Source organism: Bos mutus, chromosome 15 (genome assembly GCF_027580195.1).
Source record: "Bos mutus isolate GX-2022 chromosome 15, NWIPB_WYAK_1.1, whole genome shotgun sequence".
NCBI classification, from domain to species: Eukaryota; Metazoa; Chordata; class Mammalia; order Artiodactyla; family Bovidae; genus Bos; species Bos mutus.
Window position 1 is genome coordinate 51,656,344 of NC_091631.1, and position 17,722 is coordinate 51,674,065.

General features: G+C 51.3%; 1 protein-coding gene across 1 annotated transcript in view; it reads left to right on the forward strand.

Moving 5' to 3' along the window:
* The window catches only part of DSCAML1 (DS cell adhesion molecule like 1), a 369,339-nt gene that overhangs the window by 252,106 nt on the left and 99,511 nt on the right, over positions 1-17,722 (forward strand). The window lies entirely within an intron of this gene.

The following is a 17,722-nucleotide window of genomic DNA, read 5'->3' on the forward strand; positions in this document are numbered from 1 at the left end:
AGCCTGGTAGGCTACTGTCCACGGGGTCGCAAAGAGTCGGACACAACTGAGCGACTTCACTTCACTTCATACTCAAGATGAGAAAATGATTGTTCAGAGAGGTTAAGTGATTTGCCCAAAAGCGTAAGCTATTAAGTGCCAGCATCTGAGCCCTGTAGTTCCCTCTCTGCCTCTCTCACGGAGGCAGAATGGGGGAGAGAAGTGAGAAGCTGGACAGAAACACGCTTGGCAAACCCAAGGTGTTCTTTGCTCGATCAGCAGCTGCATAGACAGGGATGGTCCTCTTTGACCCACGGGAGATGCAGCAAGATGGAGATTTGGTCAAAGAAAGAGGATTGAGAGGCTGCTTTTCTCCAGGCAGCTGTTGTTGTTTGGTCACTCAGTTGTGTCCAGCTCTTTGCAACCCCATGGACTGCAGCACGCCAGGCTTCCCTGTCCTTCACTCTCTCCCACAGTTTGCTCAAACCCATGTCCATTCAGTCAGTGATGGCATCCAACCATCTCGTCCTCTGTCGTCCCCTTCTCCTCCTGCCCTCAATCTTTCCCAGCATCAGGGTCTTTTCCAGTGAGTCAGCTCTTCGTATCAGATGGCCAAACTATTGGGCACTTATGGGTTCAGACAACTGGCAGGGCAGGGAGGGTATTCCCAGCAGGGACTTAGCTGTCAGGGAGGGGGCTTCCCCTGGCCCCCAGGGCAGGGATGAAGCAGAGTTCTCTTTCCCCAGATGCCTGCCTCTCACAGGCCTTCTTCCCTGGAACCTGCGTCTCTATAACCACAGCTCTCCTTCCTTCTCCAGGGCTCAGCCCCCATCACACTCTCCCTACCTCGCATTCCCCTTCTTGCTCCCTCCTTTCGAAAAGCATAATGAGTTTGATAAGAAATTGTCTTGTTAACAGGATTAGCCACGGAAATCTCTCGTCCCCTCCCATTCATTCTGTAATGCTCCTGTCTCATGTCCTGTAATTCTCTGCTGGTATCAGAGGCCCCGGACCACCTCAGGAATATTCATTTCTATTTGTTCTTTGATCGTGTGACTGCTGATATGCCAGGACACCCCCCACAGCCGCTGGGCCTCCGAGGCCTTGTGAAATTACACCGAGGCCCTCACTGGCTCACTCCCTCCAGAGCCAGCGGCTTTCAGATTTTCTGCTGCTGTGACCCACCCCCTCCCACCCCAACTCCTTCCCACCTCAGCTGCCAGATCTGGGGTCGGGATTACCTTTAGCTTAAAGACCAAGGAGGCAGGTGTTTCTGAAGCTTTGTTTTAGTTGCCAAGTCGTGTCCTACTTTTTTGCAACCTTGTGGACTATAGCCTGCCAGGCTCCTCTGTCCATGGGATTTCTCAGGCAAGAATACGGGATTCCATTCCCTTCTCCAGGGGATCTTCCTGACCTAGAGATCGAACCCAGTCTCCTGCATTGGCAGGGGGGTTCTTTACCACTGAGCCAACAGCCCATGCTGGAGCTTACCTGGCAGAAGAGTGCGAGATGAGTGCCCCAGCCCCACTGCCTTCTTTCTACCCCTCCCCCTACACGCATCCCTCAGAAGATCCTAGAAAAGGAGAATACAGAAGTGTTCAGTACAGTGGATGACAGTATCAAGCTTTGAACCTGGGTTCACCTCCTGGGTCTGTGGCACAATTTCCCCAGCCTCTCTGAGCCTCAGTTTTCTCATCTGTACATTGGGAATGATGATGCTTGTCTGTAACACACGGAGTATAGTACCTGATACACAGTAGGAACTCAATTCATGCTCTTTTCCTTCTCTGCTCTTTCAAGACAGGAATGCTACTGAGGGTGGGGCATACTTGGGATTGACCAAGAAATTATTGTTTCGGCTTTGACTCACATCCCCAGACTCTTTCCTAGTACCAATTCCTTCTGACCTTTGTCCTCCCAAATTTCTTTCTCTTTACACACTTTTAGGGACTTGTGCAGAGGAATCTTGATGGCCCCTTCAACATTAATTAAAAGAAAGTGCAGCATATATGGAGAAGGTGATGGCACCCCACTCCAGTACTCTTGCCTGGCAAATCCCATGGACAGAGGAGCCTGGTAGGCTGCAGTCCATGGGGTCGCTAAGAGTCGGACACGACTGAGCGACTTCACTTTCACTTTTCACTTTCATGCATTGGAGAAGGAAATGGCAACCCACTCCAGTGTTCTTGCCTGGAGAATCCCAGGGACGGGGGAGCCTGGTGGGCTGCCGTCTATGGGGTCTCACAGAGTCGGACATGACTGAAGCGACTTAGCAGCAGCAGCAGCAGCAGCATATAAGGTGAATCCGAAGAAAAGATAGCGGGAGAAGAAAGGAATTGCCTGTCCTGTGCCCCTAAACCATGGTTGAGAGCAAAGCAGAGAGTCAGGCTAGGCAGAAAGCCCGCCTCTGCATCAGTAAGCAATTTTCAGGGAGAGGCAGAGGCACAGGGGGGCGGTGCCAGGAGGATGTAACCTACCCAGGAGGTAGAGAGGAAATCACTGGAGTTGGAAGAGGGGTGACTAGAGCTAAATCTAGGTTAATTCGGAAACAATTTTGTGATCGATTACACAGAAAGTGCCAGAGAGCGAGAGGTGGGAAATTGCACCTATGTGGGGAATGAGCTCAGAATTCCGATTGTGTGGGGAAGCCAGGCAGTTGGCGCCACTCTGAGCAAGGTGGGTGTAGCAGTGCGTGCCCAGGGGAGCTGGCAGGGCCAGAGCTGTGCTGAGAGGCCTTGGGTGTAGCCGGAGCCAGTGTCACACTCGGAAGATACACACACCAGGAGCGTAGCCCTCCCCGTGTGCCTGGCCAAGGGGGAAGCGTTCACCTTGTTTATTTCTCATTTCTCGTTCAATGTTTGTATGTCCCTGAAAGATGGCTGTGGTCAGCAGCTCATGTCAGTAACAGACCTACCCCCCCGATGGAAATCCCATAGCAGGGTCTGAGGTGTCTGTCCTCAAGGAGCTGTGGAGTCAGACAAGCTGGGTTCAAATCCCAGTTATGTTGTTTTCCAGCTGAGTGACTTGGGCAAGTTTCTGCATCTCTATGAGCCCACTCTTCTCATCTGTAAAATGGGAATGCTGCTGCTGCTCTTGGGATTAAACTGGAGCCAGGCATGTGAACCATCTAACACCCTGACTTGGCACGCAATGAAAGTCCTTAAATGAGAAGTACCTCCCGACCACCCTCCCCTTTTCCTCCCCCCATGTGTTGCCACCAAGGAAGATGCCACTGATGCATTATTTAAATCAACAACAAAAAGCAAGTGTCTGGTGGAAGCTGGGTAAGGGGTACAGATCTTACAAATTAGGGGAGGAAGAGATGAGAGAGGGCTAGATGGGGGAGAGGAGGTTCCTAGGTACATAGGATGTAATTTAGAGCCCAGAGGTGCTGAGATTGCATGGCTCTGGGGGAAAGTGAATGCGCCGGAAGAGTTGGGGCAAGTGCTTCTGTGTTAACATCACTTCTTTGAGACAGACTTGTTTTGAGAACTGATGAGATACAAATGTGGATGGGACTGTGAGCATTTCTACCTTTCCTGATAAGCTGGCATCGCTGGTGTGTCACAGAGTCACGTTGATTAGCCTGTAAATAATAAAAACAGATGTTCAAAATAGCAAAACTGCCTAGGGAACAATCTAGAACCACCAACATGAGTGGTCACTCCAAGCTCCCAAGTGGGTTGAAGTAGACGTTAGATGGATCTCCCTTCCCCGGAAGCTGGGTAGTCATAGCAATGAGAGCTATTGCTTATTTGAACTTTCACCATGCAGGCACCAGTCAGGTGCTTTAATCCTTGCAACAGCTCCAACTCTGTGTGACTGGAACTATCATTGGCAGAATTTTAGAGAAGAATAAATGGAATCAGAGGGGTCAGGTATGTTGTGAAGATCACATGGATGAAGCCAAAGTTTGGCTGACTTCAGAGCCTAAGTACTTACCATGGGGAAAAGAAGGCTGAGACTCATGTGCTCGCCCCATTCATCATTCATTCACTCAACAGATATTTTTTTGAGCATCACCACGTGCAGGTTGTTGTCCACAAAACTGAGCAGTCCCTGCCTTCATGGAGGTCATGGTCTCATTCATGAACACACCCTGGGCCAGGCCTGGGCAGTCCCAGGGCCTGGAAGGCAGAGGTGAACAACCTGCCAGCCGCTCTCAGCCTTGGGGGCTCTGACCGCTCATCGTGGGAGCATCGTCTCTGCAGCGTGTGGACACCAAAGGCCTCTGAAGCAGGCCTGGGGGCGGAAAGGTGGTGAGTCTGGAGGCAAAGACAGGAAGGACAGAAGGATGGTCTCCACTGCTGTGCAGGGCCCCTGGAGCCACATAAGATGACTTCGAGAGGCCATGGTACTGTGTCCCTTTTAGCCACACCCCCTTCTGGGACACTGTCAGATCAGCTTTCTCATCCCCATCGTCACCAAACAGAGCCCCAGGGAAGGAACAGGACAAGGGGAAGCGTGAGCTTCTGTGGGGCACTATCTCTGCTGCAGACCAGAGGCCTCACAGGCCCCGGTGTCCTCAGCACCACCTTGTGGACGAGGGGCTGAGGCTGAGGGTCCCTCTCTGGGCCCTGCAGGTACTAAGTGGCAGGGCGGCTCTCCCACCTGCAGGTCTGCGCTCTGCCAGGTGTGTATTTGCAGCCCTAGCCCAGAGGTACTGGGGGTTCAGAAGAGTGATGCATGCGCTCTTTAAGGCACCTGCAATCTACTGGGGGTACAAGAATGATCCTGCGGAGCAGGTGGGAACATCCAAATGGGAAACTAGAGGCCCTTCTGGGTCCCAGGGTGCAGCCCCAGAATCTGAGTCTGCAGAAGGGGAGACGGTCTGCACTAGCTGGACTCTCTAGGGGCCTTCTAGAAGAAGGAGGGCTTGAGAAGGACCTCGCTGAGTGCAGGGGAGTGGATGGCCCTCCATGCAGAAAGGGACCAGTGGGAATGCCCGTGGTGCCAGGATGCATCAGAGCAAAAGCACAGCTTTGGGTTCAGATAGCTCTGCTTTGTGATTTGGGGCTAGTTGCTTTGAACCCTCTGATTCTCAGTGTCTTCATCTTTTTGAGAAGAAAAATCCTCTGCCACAGTAAGGCGAGATGAAAGGAGAAAGCCCCCAGCACAGTGCGTTTTCCTTCCCATTGTTTTGAGCCTTTACCCCAGAGCCGGGATGGAATCACAGCAGCAGCCAGGACCCACCCTGCCCTGCCCTCAACCAGCTTGCAGTCTTGGGACAGTGCCAGGTCTTGAGCGACAAGTGTTCAGGGAAGAGGACAGGAAATGGAAGACAGGTGGGAGCGTCTTCTTGCGGAAGGGAGTGTGAGCTGAGCTCTGGGGGATGGGGGCAGCGGGAACTTTGGGAAGGAGGTGAGAGAAGTGTTCTGAGCAGCAGCAAAGCACAGGGAGGAGGCAGAAGCCGGGCACTGTGGAGGACAGAGGAAGGCCGTGGTGGCTGGAGCTGGGGCCAGGGCCAGAGGTGGAACAAAGGAGGGCCAGAGGAAGGATGGCGGGCCTCCGCCGCCCTGTTAAGCATTTGGGTCTTCATCCTAAGAAAAATGGGAAGCCACAGGATGATTTTCAGTGAGATCAGATGCTATAGTGAAGGGGAATAAATTAGATGAGACCACTAGTGGGTATGGACACATAGTAGGCAGGCCCTTGATCCATAGTAGGCCATTTATGGTACACCCAGTGTGTGTGCTATGGGGCAAGCCCGAGCTCTGGGGAGGGGCTGGGGAGCAGGGAGCAAGGCCCTGGGGTCAGAATGGATCTCTTGTGTCTGACGCTTCAGAGCCAACCAGGGTGAAAGAAAAATGCCAGCTACTTTGCAGCTCATGGGGATTCTGGGTGTGGGTGGCCATTCAGAGGGAGGGACAGCGGGGTGAGGGTCTTGAAGACGAGCATGGAGGTTGATGGAGGCAGGGAGACGGTGACCATCCCTCCCCGCTCCTGCAGGCGACGGCCTGGCTACTGGGGTTCTGTCGAAGCAAGGCAGCCTTCCCAAATTGTAATAACAGTTATTTCTATTACACCATGAGCATCTGCCACAGGGCGCAAGGAGCTGCATAACCCCCGCAGTGGGCACCATAAAAGTGGGGGTGGGGGCTCCAGGGGGAGGGTTGGAGGCCACTGCTCCCCGGCTGGGCTCCACCATGTGCGGCAGGAGGAGGGCTGAGAAGAAAGAGGCTTATTTCAGCACCCTGTTATTATGGCATCTTGTTTCCATAGTTTGTTCAACAAACCTCTCTCCCTCTCCGTCTCCCCCCACCGCTCGCCTCTTTTTTTTTTTCATCTTCCTCTCTCAGCAAATCCATTTAAATGCAATTCTATTCTTAAAGCGCCCCTCTCATGCATGTCTAATGAATGTCAGGGAAATGCTATTACAATGGGGCCGAGGAGGATCCGATCGGCAGTGTGTGTACAAGTCATTTGAAAGGAAGCCTGGGAGCGCTCCAGTTTTATTACAGCATAATTAGAAATAAAATCTTGTTGCAATAGGAGAATGAGAGATGTGTGCTAATCCTGTGGTGCAGGGAGATAGAGCTGTGTTTAGAGGAAAGGACTCAGGCAGAGAGAGAAGCTAGCCCCTGGCCCTCTCCAGTTTCCCCTCCCCGAGACTCTCCATCCGCGCTCCCACTGTGGTAACCCCAGCTCCCTGGGCGCTGCTCCAGACACAGCACAGACCCCCTTCTAGATCTCCGCTGCCCAGAGAGGTCAGTCAGCAGGCTCCTGGGGAGCTGAGCCTGGTCTTCCTGGAAATTTACATTCTCCCAGCTATGAGAGGCCAGTTGTGGGCAGTTGGGAGGTGCTAGGAATGGTTGGCTTGGGGTCTGAGACCTCAATCAAGTTCTGAGCTTGCTCCCCTTGTGAGAGTTATACGTTCATTTATTCATTCAATCGTTCAGACCTTCAGTAATCACTGACCTTTTGTGTGCCAGGTACTGTGCTGGACATGTTCATTGACGTTTTTCACTCTCCTAGGAAACAGGTTCAGAGAGATTCTGTGACTCATCCAGCATCATTCAGCTTGAGAGAGGAGCACAGTTCCAACCCTGCATCTCACTCAGGCCAGACTTTCTCTGCTCTATCATGCTGTCAGCTTGCCGGGTCCTCCCGAGACTTCAGACACCTGTCCCCGCAGGAACCCCATCTCCTATAGAGCCCCGAAGGCAGAGCTGAAGATGGGGATCTGGCTGATCCCTCTTCCTCCTCCTCCTCGTTTCGCTCAGTTGTGTCTGACTCTTTGCGACCCCGTGGACTGTAGCCCGCCAGGCTCCTCTGTCCATGGGATTCTCCAGGCAAAAATAACAGAGTGGGTTGCGGTTTCCTTCTCCAGCTGATCCCTCCTATGGGGCAGAAACAGGCATCGCCCCTTAGTTCCACATCTTCTTCCCTGACCACTTGCCGTCTCTTCTCAGAGGTGGCGGTGGTAGAGGAGGGGCAGAGGCTGTTCCCACAGGCCCCTGGGGACACATGTGGGAGGTGGTGCCACTTGGAACCTGTCATGCTAGCCCCCTGCCCAGCCTGGCATCATGGCTTTGGAGATTAATACAAGATCATGGTGTCTTCCCAAGCACCTGAGAGCCCCTGTGCCAGAAAGCAGTCACCTGTCACCTGTCTCTCAGAGGTTGTTAAGTTGCATACTAAAGGCCCCACCCTCCGTCCATCCAGGCTCCCTTCGACCCAGATATGTTCAGTCTGCCTGATTTCAGTTCTGTGGGGAAAGAGCAGTGGGTCTGGAGACAGGAGACCTCTTCCGACAGCTCTACTCTGACCCAGACTGGCTGTGTGACCCTCTCTCAGCTCCCTCGGATGCCCCATGCAGCCGCAGGTCAGGCTGAATGGTTGATGCCGAGTGTGGACAAGGCTCCCTGAGTGATCACAGCCCCATTCCCTACTCTGGCGCCCCGCCCACCTCATCCCTCCCTCTGCTCTCGGCGCCCTGAGGGGTCTGGGGACCAGTCTCTCCCCACCTCTCACGCTCTCACTCTCTGACCCAGCCTGTGAGATCCACCTGATGCCCGTCAGGACCAGCTCGTCCCTGTCCTCCTCCCCATTCCTGCCCTCCAGTCCTCACCCTGGTGTCTTATGGAGCACGACCCAACTCCAGAATCTTAGCACTGAGGGTCCTCAGGGAATAGCATGTCAGGAGGAGGAGTACATTCATCTTCTAGGGCTTCCATGACAAAATACCAGACCAGGTGGCTGAAGCAACAGAAATGTAGTTCTCATAGCTCTGGATGCTGGAAGCCCAAGTTCGCAATACTGGGCCCTCTCTCCTTGGCTTTGAGACGGTCACCCTCCCCCACATGGTCCGCCCTCTGTGCCCTCACATCCCTGGCATCTCTTCTTCCTATCAGGACGCCTGTCATATTGTATTAGGGACCCTTATGACAGCATTTAAATTCAGTTCCCTCTTTAAAGGCCTAATTTCCCAAAACAGTCCCACTGTGGGGTAAGGCTTCAACAGGGGAATTTTGCGGGGACACAAATCAGTCCATAACTGGGCGGATCTAGGACTTAAAGCAGGCCAGCCAGAGCCAGGACTTGACTCCAGACTCCCCCGTAGCATCTCCACTATGCTGTAGCTCTCTTCCTGGGGTCTCGGGTGATGGGATTACATCCTGGGGTCCAAGTGTGCAAGGAAAGCAGAGGAGGCAGAACCGGGCCTTGGCTTCCTTTGGGCTTTCCAAACCCAGGCTGGCAGGTTCCCCCAGGGCCCTCACCATCAGCAGGAATCACAAAGGAATGAGAGGAGGGTGCTTCGCAGAGTCAGCCTCAAATAGGTGCCCGTAGGCTGCCCTGGTGCCGGGCCCCCAACAGGGCTAACCCTGCCAGCCCTGAAGAACTGATCACCCCCACCCACCTGCCCTGGGAGGAGAGAGCAGTCCTGCCACTGGGGTGAGTCATCTCCTTAGTCTCAAGAACCACCCACAGGCTCCAAGCAGCAGGAGGACCCCTCTGTTTTGTAAATCTCTATTGGACAGAGCAGGAACTGGTAACCTGTATTGACTGCAGGTTTTTTTTGGGGGGGTGGGGGGGGAAGTGGGAGTTCCCTGGGGGCCAAATGAGGCATCCTGAGGCCACCCTGGGAAACTCTGGGCTTGACAGATTGTCTCTTCTCACACAAGAGAACCAAAGAGACCAAAGCCTGATCTCAGAGAAAAGCTTCATACATCCCTCCTGCCTCTCTCCCCCTACTCCACACCTCCTGTTGCTTCCTGGGACCTTCCTTGTCAGGGTCGCCCACCCCCAGCTTCTCTCTACTGCCAGGACTTATTCATTCAACACAATGCCTGCACAAATACCTACACCCCACAGATGTGTCATGGACACATATGCCCTGTGCTTTTGCATGCTTCATATTATGCAACAACATGAAGTATGTTATTACTTCTTATGGTAATAGCCTCTCCTTACATGTGTACAGTGCAGTACAGGTCACAAAGCCCTTTCATGGCCATCATCACGTGGACACTACAAAAGAACCCTGTGAGCCCAGAGACACCAGGGGTGAGGGTCCCCAGTTTGGAGATGAGAGATCAGAATCCCAGAAACATTAAGGGGTTTTCCTAAATCCACACATCGGTAGGTTGGTAGATCTCAAATCTCCCATTTCTGACTCCAAACACAGTGCTCCATACACCCACTGTAGCACAGGCCCCTCCTGAGCTGCTGCGTGGGCTTCCCTGGTGGCTCCCACCTGCAGATGCTGAAGACGTGGAGTCGATCCCTGGGGAAGATCCCCTGAAGGAGGAAATGGCAACCCACTCCAGTACTCTTGCCTGGAGAATCCCCATGAACACAGGAGCCTGGCGGGCTATGGTCCACGGGGTCACAAAGAGTCAGACACGACTGAGCGACAACAAGCTGCTACAGGTCCCTGGACACAAGGTTCCTTTCTCAAAGGCCCAGCTCTGGAAGCCTCTAAGATGCAGCAGACTGAACTCACCCCAAGGCAGGAGAGATGGAGTCACTCAGGGCAGTTCAGTTCTTGAGCCCGCCTGTTTGCAGAGAGGCGGGGTGCCACGCTGCCACCATGGCTGTATTACGTTACCTCGTCTGACTGTCGGCCCCTGGGACTCTTCATGTGGTTCCATCCTGGAACAGCGAGCTCTGTTAGTGGGCGAGGGCAGCTTTTCTGCTCCAGTCTCCTAAGGAGGAGGCAGGTCTTGATCAGGGACGGATAATGGGGGTTGAGCTTCAGGCCAGCTGGAGAGGAGGTGTCCTTGTCCCTCCCTCTCCCTGGGCCTAGCCTCCATGGGTCCCCACGTGTTTTAGGAGCTCCTAGGCAGTGTAGAGTCACCCCCTGGGTTGGGGGCTGACCCTGAAGATGAGTCAGCCAAGGTGTACACTCCAGATTGCCCAGCTCTGGTCACTGTTTATCTCCTTTTTTTTTTTTTTTTTTTTTTAGCTCAGTCTGGTTTTAGTGTCTCAGCTTGGAGCTAGGGGACTGAGACAAGGATCAGCGGCCTCACGGGCGAGCAGCGGCCCAAATCATTGCAGTGTGGCAGCAGGGGTTAGAGGGGGAAGAGACCCCAGGGTGGGAGGGACCTCGGCGCAGGACCCAGGCCTGAGGTGCAGCAGTCTCAGCCCATTGGGCATGCCTGCTCTGCTGCAGGATTCATTCAGTCAGCACATGCTAACTGAGCATCTAGTGAGCCAGGCACGTTCTGGAGTTGGATGCTAAAATAACTCCTTCTCTCAACACCATGTGCTCTGAAGACAAGAATTTTGATAAAGGGGTCAGGCAAGGCCTCTCCAAGGAGCTGGCATTTCAGCTGAGACTGAATGGGACGGGGTGTGAGTCAAGGAAAGAGCATGCCATTTCTACCCCAAAAGGCCTGGGGGTAGAAATGAGCACATGCACACTGATTTGACTTGAAAAACCACTGTAACAGATGATGTTCAAGAGGTCTCACTACTCAGCTTTCTTTAAGCTAAGAATTTTTAAATTGCTAGGAGGAAGGAAACTTAAAGAGTATCAGTTTATTTCCCTCACTTAATACTTACATCTTCTTTGCAGTATCTCAGTGCTTCTTCAGCCTCTACTGAATTACCTCTGGTGACAAGACACTCACTACCTATCAAACACACTCATTCCAGTTCTTCATAATCTTGACTTTTAACATGTTAATTGTGGTAAAATACATGTAATGTAAAATTTTACATCTTAACCATTTTAAGTGTTCAGTAGCGTTTCAGCTTAAAGTTCACTAATGTTTAACATCACCGATGAGAAGGTTGGATGGTAACACTGATTCAATGGACATGGACTTGGGCAAACTCCAGGAGTTAGTGAGGGACAGGGAGGCCTGGCTTGCTGCAATCCATGGGGTTCCAAAGAGTTGGACACGACTTGGTGGCTGAACAACAGCAATAAACACGTTAAACAACTCATTCCACCCTCTGTCTAGCCCTTGGCAACCACCATTCTCTCTGTGTCGGGGAATCTCACTATTGTAGGTACCTCTTATAAGTAGGGTCGTACTGTATTTGTCCCTTTGTGTCTGGTTTATTTCACTTACATGATGTCCTCAAGGTTCGTCTGTGTTACAGCAATGTGACAGAATTTCCTTCCTTTTAAAGGCTGAGTAATATTCCACTGTATGTATAGACCTCATTTTCTTTATCCATTCACCCATCAATGGACACTTGTCTTGCTTCCTTCTCTTGGCTATTGTGAGTAATGCTGCTATGAACAGGGGTAAACAGGTATCTTTTCAACACCCTGCTTTCAATTCTTTTGGATATATTCCCAGAAGTGGAATTGCTGGATCATATAGTAATTCTATTTTTAATTTTTTTAAGGAATTACCATACCATTAAATCTTGACTTTCGAATGTTCACAAATAGTTATTTTTGAAGGTCTAATTGAGTAGAGGAAATGATTAGCAGTGGTAAGAGGTTTTCCAGACATAGAAACACTCAGAAATGGGAGTGGGCTAGTCTGGGAAGGCTTCCTGGAGGAGGCAAATTTAGAGCTGGGAGCTGGTTTTTCTGAGTCGCACATGAGGATTAAACAACGGTAGAATTTGGGGAAGTTTCTTTCATTTATTCACTCATGTATTTATTCATTGCATTCTGGGGATATTTATCAAGGGTCTATTTTGCAACCAACACTGCTTTCGCACTGAATGAAATGGGAAACTATTGGAGGGCTTTAAGCAAAGGAGCTGCGTGAATCTGACTGAGGCTTTAAAGCATCACTCTGGCGGCCTGCTGGGAACAGATGGAGTGGGAGCAGAAGCAGGGAGGCCAGTAAAGAAGCTGCTGTCCTGCTCCATCTCCTCCTTTGCTCTAGAGGCTGGGTGGGATCTGTCCAGTTCACACCTTCCAGCAAACTCTCACCACCCCTGCTCCTCTGCCTAGGACCCTCTCCCTACCAACTCACGCCTCCCGAGAGCAGGGAGAGAGAGGGGCCCACCATTGCAGAGGGCAGATTTTTCTCCCCCAGCCTTCAAGGGCCGCCAGGAGCCCTGAGGTTTCTGAGCATTACCTCTCTGTGATTACTACAGCTCCAGGGAGTCTCCAAGGCCCAGCTCTCTGACCTCTTGGAAAAAGACAGAAAAGTTGCTGTCAGCTCAGTTATCACTTGTGTCCAGGGCCTCTGAATGGCCAAGAAGGGCCTCCTTTAGTTCCAGGTTCCTGGGAGGAAGGGGGAGACTGCAAGAAACCTGGCCATGGGAGGGGGCAGAGAGCCCCCAACAGTGGCCAGCCCTCCATCTCTTGAGATGGAGCCACTTGTGCTGACATTTAACGAGTACCACCCAAGTGCTGGAGACGGTCCCATGCAGTAACTCATCTTTCATCTAGTTCTTCCAATACTTCCAGCAACTGTGTGACCTAAGTCCTATTATTTATTATCTGCATTTTCCTGAAGCAGAAATGGGACTCAGAGAAGTCTGGTGTGATATAGAGACATCCACTGTCAGAGTGAAGGGCCTTACAGTTTAGTTAATCCAGTGGTTCTCCACCCTGGCTTCACATTACATCACCCAGAAAGCTTTTTAAAAATACCAATTTCCAGGCCACACCCCTAGAGATTCTGAGTTTAATTTTAAAAGCTCCTTAGATGATTCTAATATACAAACATAGTTAAAAACACATATCTCCTCCACCTTTTCCCTCTTTGTACGGGTGGGGAAGCTGAGGGCCTGAGAGAGGACTGGACTTCCCTCGGGTCACCCTGCATCCATTTCCCAGGGCTGCCTAAACAAATGACCACAAAGGGGTGGCTTAAAGCCACAGAGATTCACTGTGTCACGATTCTGGAGGCCAAAAGTCCAAGATCAAGGTGTGGGCAGGGCCCTGCTCCCTCTGCAGGCTCACAGAGGTGGGGGTGGTGGGGGGGCGGGCAGTGAGGAATCTTTTCTTGCCTCTTGTCTGGTTTCTGGGGTCACTGGCAATCCTTGGCTTTTTTTTTTTTTGACCATGCCACCCAACATATGGGATCTTAGTTCCCCAACCAGATATCAAACCCATACATTGGAAGCATGGAGGCTTAACCACTGGACCACCAGGGAAGTCCGGTCCTTGGTTTTCTCTGCTCATGGTTACATCACTGCAATCTCCACCTCCGTCTTCACAGGCCTTCTCCCTGTATGTCCCTGCCTGTGTCCAAATTTCCCTCTTCTTATAAGGACATCAGTCATACTGGATTTGGGATTGACCTTATTCCATTATGATCTCATTTTAACTTGATTCTGTTTGCATTCACAAGCTCTGTATGGACACTTTTGTGGGGGACACTATTCCACCCAGGATATGCCTCCTCATTAGTGGCGGAGCTAGGGTGCCAATTCAGTCTCCTAAGTCTCAGTCCTGGGCTTGTCCCCAATGCTGGGTGTCTTGGCCCCTCTTTATCTTCCTCTTCTCACTAATGGCTTCCATTGAGCCCCCTCCACACCCTTTACCAGCCCCCATTACTAGAGGCTCAAGCATCCCTGGTAGAAGAACATTCTTCTAACTGTGGAATCCCAGAGGGCAGAAGCCAAATTCAGGACTTCCCCGTGGAACCCAGTTGAACACACAGGGATGCTCCATGGAGACTTGATAAATGGAGCCAAACTATCGAATGGATGAGTGTGCCTTTGTGAGGAAGTGAAGACCCCTCCGATAGAAGCAATCAAGCAGAGGCTGGCTAAATGTGTGTCTCTATAAGAGGTGCTGTTATTCTGGGAGAGTCAGCGTAGCACAGAGCTTTAGAGGAATGTAGAAAGTAGACTAATGGTCTAGGCGCTACACCTTATTTGCTGTGTGACTGTGGGTGGTTTATTTAACCTCTCTGTGCTTTGGTTAGTAACAACAATAATATCCATTCCAAAGGAGTGTGGGGATTAAATGAGATAATGTTCATAAAGTCCTTGGCCTAACATGTAATGGGTGCTCCATAAACCAGATCACCAGGAGAAAGGATAGTAGAGTATTCAAGTAATAATAAAAAGAAAAGGATTCATTAACCACGCACAGCACTCCCCGGTCTTGGGTGTGTTCACAGACGATACTGCAGACTTTGAGATGTGACAGACAGGCAGCGCCAAAGGCAGAGTCCACACTGCAGCACAGTTCCATGCCCTCGTCCTAGAGCCTAAGGGAAAATGACCCTCCGTGAGCACACTCTTGACATTTAGAGTACAACAGTTGTTGTCACTCTGACTTGACCACTAAATGTCATTAGCACACCCCTAAGTTTTGGTAACAACCAAAAATACTCCCAGACAAACATGTCCAAGTGGCCTCAGGGTGGAGGCCAGACATGGTGGTCCTGCCTACCACTCCATCTTTCCTCCAGCTGGACGCAGCCTACTCCAAGGAGGAGAAACCAAGACATTGGGATGATAATGGCTCCTCTCCCCAATCCAAGGACAGGTGGTCCCACTGGGCTGCAGAGGATGAGCTGCCAGACTGCCAGGGCAGCCCCCTGGAGCCAGCCTCGGAGGCTAGCTGTGTTTGGAGTCCCGGACCCTCTGAACCCCCCACCAGCGGACTGTGCCTCCTCCCCCTCCACACCGAATGCCTCTCACTCCACAGGCCCCCTTCTCCATCCTTCCCCAGCAGGGCCCATCATCTGATTCTCATCAAACATGCAGAACTGATGTCGCACACGTCCCCCCAGTGGGGATTAACATAATACCCCTGATTCCTCCTTCCCCTCTTGCTCGCCATGCATCCCCCTGACTGCAGCCTGCCTTTGTTTCAGGAGGAGCGATACACTGTATCTGGAAATGTTACTGCAATTAAATATGCACAAGAAGGGGGGAAGGGAGGGGGAAAATGAGGACAATGAAGGATGTGAAACATCAGATGCAGCAGCTGCTTGTTGCTATAGAAACCTCAGATCCCCACCACCATCACCACAGCACCCCTCCCCAACTTAAAATTCCTCAGGGCCAAGTGCACCATTGCTGGTGTCGATCTGAGGATAACAGGGTCCTGGCTATCCAGGCTGGAGCACCTGTGGGCCACTAGGGCTGATTTTCGGGCGTTTCCTGTTTTTCCTCATCCCACCACCTCCAACCCTCGTACTTCTGATTGGCAGCAACACCCTCCAGTCGTCCTGCATTCCAGCCGCAGTTACATAATAAATTACAAGAGTGCTTCCACGTTTGACTTTGGGATGTCACAACATGGAGACAAAGCAGCAGGTGCAGAGTCTGGGTGGGGAGCCTGGCTTCCTCCATGCTTCCTGCGGGTCCTCTGACTGCTGGCAGCAGAGCCGGCTCCTTCCTGCCTCCTTTTCTTTTTTTACCCACAGTGCTGAGTGGGGGTCTACACGGCATGGTCTTCGTGTTGGAGGGGGCAGGGCGGGGGTCCACAAACTCCAGGCAGCCTTCCAGCTGGCCAAGTGTTCCTCTAAGGAAATCCAACAAGATGCTACTCGGTGGGGATCTGCATGAAGTCCCGGACCCAGACCCACTTAGCCAAGAGTGTCCAAGAGTGGAGAGAAGGAAGGTAGCCTAGGTATAGCTTGTGGACACATGACAAGGACCTTTAAATCAGAGTATGAAGCAGTAGTAAAATTGATCTTTCCCCTCATCCCTACTCAATTCCCCCTGAAAAGTTAATGCAGCTTAGGTGGGTAGTTGGTAGCCCTGCTCTATTCTGCCCTGCTCAGATAAGCTGTTTGTTAGACCCCACCCTCAGCAAAATGTCTGGCACCTAGCAGGTCGGCTGTTCAGTCTCTAAATCGTGTCTGACTCTTTGTGACCCCTTGGACTGTAGTTCGCCAGGCTCTTCTGTCCATGGTATTTCCCAGCAAGCATACTGGGGTGGGCTGCCATTTCCTTCTCCAGGAGGCCTAGTCATGTACAAAGATATATGGAAGGGAGAGGAGAAGAAAAGGGGGGGTGGGGGAAGTGGGAAAGAGGGAGGAAAAATTAAGAAATTTGTAGATAAACCAAAGTTTATTAAGAAGCCAGAGATCAACTAGATTGAAGAAGCTGTTTGAAACCCTACTCTATAACAATTAAAAAATATAATCCTTAAGACTCATGAAAAGTCAAACAGCCTGATTGCTGCCTTCCAGTGTGTGAGGGAGTGTATCAGTCACATGAGTTTAGGCTGCTCTGTAGGGCTCCAATGAGTAGAAACCAGGACCCATGGAGACCAGTTGTGACCAAGGAAGATCTTTCTCAAAGTCAGCACCGTCAACTTTGCAGTGGGTCACTGAATGAGGTAGTGAGTTCCCCAGCCCTGGAGGTATTCACATGAAAGCCAGAGAAGCTTTGTCAAAGATGCAGTCAAATGCATTCAGCTTTTCAACCCTGCAGATCTACAGGTTTCATTGTTGGAAAATGTCCTTTCAGGAGGTCCCTGTCCATGGTGCTGAGATCTTGGGCTTTTGCTTGGCAGGATGAGACACCACAGAATACTAACCGGAGAGTGTCAGAGCTCTTGACTGAGAGGGCTCACTCAGCCCCCAGGTGGGAGGAAGCAGACCTCAAATAACAGGATTTGAAGTGGATGGGGCTCCCCAAAATGTTTCCTTGTGAAAGCCTGGCAGTCTGGTGTTAGCAAGTCCTTTGTCTGAGGTCAGCATTACCCTCTCTCCAGCAGCTTTCCTATAAGTCATCATCACTGTCCTGATTCTGATGCCCCCTCTGGTGGAAATGGCAGCCTGGGCTCTTCTGTGTCTGCCTGGGGAAGCAGCTATGCCCTCAGAGAGCAAGGCTGAGGGACCCTAGGTTAGCCTCTCCATCTCAATCTGGCTGGATCTTGGGTGGGAGACCATAAGCTTAGAGAGTCCCAAAGCCAAATACAAGCCTTTCCCCAACCTTGAGTCCATATTCTCCCCATTTTAAAATCAGCCCTAAAAAAAAAAAAAAAAAAAAACAGCCATAACTAGCTCAAGTTCAGGGTTTGCCTTAGGATCTTGGATGAGGAAATCCACTCTACCTCGCAGTAGAGTCTTATAATCAGCCAGATGGGTGAGACTACTCTGTCCTTTCCACTTCCCAGCCAAGTCACGGCAGTGAGACTACAGAGAGGACAGGGAAAGTAAAACAGTGCAAGCGCCTTTGCCTTGCATGATGGGGACTTCCCCAGTGGTCCACTGGCTAAGACTCTGTGTTCCCAATGCAAGGGGCCTGGGTTCGATCCTTGGTTAGGGAACTGGATCCCCATGCCACAACTAAGGATCCTGCATGCCACAGCTAAGACCTGGCACAGCCAAATAAGCAAAATAAATAAATAAATAATTTTTTTAAAAAAAGAACTGCATGATGAATTAGCATCGTAGATCTGCAT